General features: G+C 35.3%; 1 long non-coding RNA gene across 1 annotated transcript; it reads right to left on the bottom strand.

Annotated features, from left to right (window-relative positions):
* Positions 1-2318: 2318 nt before the first annotated feature.
* On the bottom strand, positions 2319-3273 carry LOC127751485 (uncharacterized). The gene is made up of 4 exons (XR_008012138.1): positions 3008-3273; positions 2709-2918; positions 2497-2610; positions 2319-2414 (listed from the first exon to the last, which is right to left on the bottom strand). It is a non-coding gene; the product is annotated as an uncharacterized LOC127751485 (long non-coding RNA).
* Positions 3274-3496: the final 223 nt, after the last annotated feature.

Genomic DNA, 3496 nt, shown 5'->3' with positions numbered 1-3496 from the left:
TTTTTGTTTTCAGTAGTAAGTGCTTTGTCTACGAGCCCAATCCTTGGCTCAGGGAAAATAGTGCAACGCCGTCTCTTATTTGATAACCCAAAACAAGAACTCGATAAGCCAGATTTCAACAAGTGGATGGAGTCTCAGGAAAGGTAAATGGTAATAGCTCTATCTTTAAATGGAAAGCAGTTAAAACAATGCGTGCTTTAAAATAAATCCTCAAATTAATTTAAAGAAATTTTTTGCTTACCTTTACAATTAACGGTGCCCAACATTTTTGCGATATTTAACCTTGGCTTTTGATAAATATGTCACAACTTAGAAATGCCTTTGGAAGCACATTCATTATTTGCGTTGTTTTGTTTTTGTATGGTTATTCCAGGCAGTCAAAGAAAGATAACGGCCCTTCATATGCTTACCAAGAAACGGTAAGAGGAAAGAAAAGGAAAGCCCTGCCTGGCCATGATTGCAGTGGCTGTCAAGATGTAAGCTTATTCTACATTCTTATCTAAATTGTCTTTCATAAAGTTCAGAGGGACATTAGATACTTAACATATTTTACTTCAAACCAAAATATTTCAAACATAGGAAAATAATGTTATTAATCTTTTCAGTACTACACGGCAGCTGGGATTACTAAAACAGGCATCAGTAAGTGTTCCAAACACCGAGCCGCAGTACAGCGACCAAAAACACCACCGGGTAAGACATGACACTATTGGGTCCCCTATGACTTGCAACCTACTTGACTTTCTAGCTAATAATCTTTTGAAATAAGGCAAATCATTTCTGAGAAACATGTGCCTTAGATAGCAGACATATTAAACTACTGAATCAAGTCCACAATCACCTATCAAATTAAAATTTTGTACTCATGACAGTCGAGTTTGTCATGAATAAATCAATTACAATCTAAAGTGCCTTCCCCATTGAATAGAAGTCAGCATAAACTAAAGTTCTGTGGACTTCATTCAATAGTTCTTCACTTTTACTTTCCAAACAAAATATTTCTCACACAACTATGCTGATTTTTTCTAAAATTAGTAGCTAGAAAGATGACCAAGTCCCCTGAATCATCGTTCAGAGATGAAGTCATTGTAGAAGCAACTTAAATGTATTGAAAATACAAAATATTTTGTCTCACCTCAAAAAATACGATGACAATTTTCTTTTTCAGGATTTTGGGGCTTAGAGTTCCCATCAACCCCAGAACTGCGGGCAAAACAGGCAGCTTTACCTTCTCCTGATAAATTTGCCTAGTTCATTCAGAATTTATTATAATATCTATTGCATTCTTGTAATGCATATTTATAAGTTTATTTTTCTCACTCATAACCTTTGTTTCTATATTGCATGCACATGTAGTTAACTAGTCCTGTGAACCTGTAACAGTATGAAGAAACGTTTGTCCTCTTATTAGTTGAAATTTTTTTAGTCTATTTTATATACTTATCTGGATTGCTGCTGTAACTGCATCCTCCTTAAAGCATCTATGGTTTGTTTTTATTTTATTTAGTATGCTAATACTATTGGATGTCTTAATAATATGTTTTTAGTAATATCAAAGTCTAGTCAGGTAGACTGAAGTTAGAGACAAAGATTAGTTATAGCTTTTTTCTAATAGATTTCTGTTTGTTAATTTTCCCCCTTTAAATTACTGACTTATTACCTTCAATCTTGCAAGTAGTTAACTAGTCATGTGAACCTGTAACAGTAATTTTTTTTTAGATTCTTAAGTCAGTGAAAAGAAATGTGTTTAAATTTGTGTAGTAGGTTCCACTCCAAAGATCAACAGTAAAGATGTTGATCCTGATAACATTTCTAAATGTTGACATATTTTAGTCCATTGACTATTTCTTTATTTGATTTAGTATATGTTAATTGCTTCCAAATATAAAACTTAAAGATTTTAAATAATGTATCTTTTTGTTTTTATTCTTCATCTGCTTATCAATGGAGACTATTGACTTTGTCATCTGTTACCACACGTGAAAACATAATGTTGAGGCTTTGCGCCAACAATGATTTAAAGCACTTCCGAGCTCCCTTTATCCATATGAACGTAACATGGTTCAGTTCGAATGGATGGTGGTGTATTTTAAAGAAAACTTCAAACCAAGACTCACTTACAGTATTAAGTTTTTAATTAAGTCTATGGATTTTACCATTTGTCACCAAACAATATTTTGTAATGTCATAACAAAGCACATATAAAAAACAGAATGTCAGAGAAAATATTTGAAGCAGAACTCCACAATGGAGGGTTTACACTACCCCATAATGGTTTTAGACTTGTGGTAATAGTAGGCTAAATAAAAACTCTCATAGATTTATAGTTTAATTTAATAGCAGATGGTGAAGAAACAATTTAAATCTTTGAGAAGTTTGTGACATTTTCCTTTGTGGACTGGTGACAGCAGCACCTGGAAAACAAAGGATAGGGTTTAATATCATACTGGGAGTACAAACATTAATCAAATCTACAGTTTTTTGCACAATATTTACCTGTTTCCTTCCTCTTCACCACAATGGGCATACAGTTGAAGGAGACCAGTTTGGTTGAACTAAGAAGAATTTTTAATTGGTGGAAACATAGCAGACTTCAGGTAGCAGCAGCAGCTGCAACAAAATAAAATGATATTATACATCACATGAGATAGGAAAACAATTTTAAACACAATTCAGCGCATATCCATCACTGAAGCTTCTTGATGTACCTTTTACGATCTGACAAGGATATCGGATTCTGGATTGACCTGATCGTGTTTGAGGTAAAAAATGTTTGACTGCTCAAACTACCTGTGACAAAACCCACCCATTTCATCACTTTTGAGCGCACATTTCTGGTACTACCCACACCTTAAGGTATTAAAGGTATAATGAGTACTTTTAGAGGTTTTTATTGAGATGACTCCATAGGCCAAGGGCTGCAACCATGTAAAGTACAAGTATTTTATTTTTAAATAGCCATTTTATCATACACACTACTGGCTGGGCACAATACATGTTATCTTACTTTTGCTGGTAAAAGCAATAGTCTTCTCTTTGTATTTTAGTTGTGAAACTGCATGAAGTTAACCACAAACTCACCCACAAGATATTTCCTGACAACTGGAACCGAATCATGTAAGTTAGACACTTAAATTCTACAAATCCCGAGACAAGTTCGACAAACGAGACAAATCAATTTACACTCTGACAGGTCGGCGGGATATGCAGGTGCATCCTGAAATCGTTTAAATTCGTAAATTTCACCCCAAAGTTCGTGGTGGATGTGTGTCGTCTGCAACAGCTGTTGATGCTCCTCCCCCCCCCTCTCCTCTCCTCTCGTCCGTCCCCTCTCGGAGAGGGGAAAGGGGAAGGGAGACGAGACGTTTCGTCTTATTGACAGAAGGCGTTCGGTGAAGTTTGTTTTGTTGTTGTAGTCGCACGAGTAGTGGTGTTTGTAGCTGACAAGACCGGTGGATAAGAACTTTTAACTGATAAATGCATTATTTTCGCAGCC

Source organism: Frankliniella occidentalis, unplaced genomic scaffold (assembly GCF_000697945.3).
Source record: "Frankliniella occidentalis isolate FOCC.00 unplaced genomic scaffold, Focc_3.1 Scaffold513, whole genome shotgun sequence".
Lineage (NCBI taxonomy): Eukaryota > Metazoa > Arthropoda > Insecta > Thysanoptera > Thripidae > Frankliniella > Frankliniella occidentalis.
Note: the sequence above shows the minus strand (reverse complement) of the source record. Positions and strands in the feature narration are given on the sequence as shown.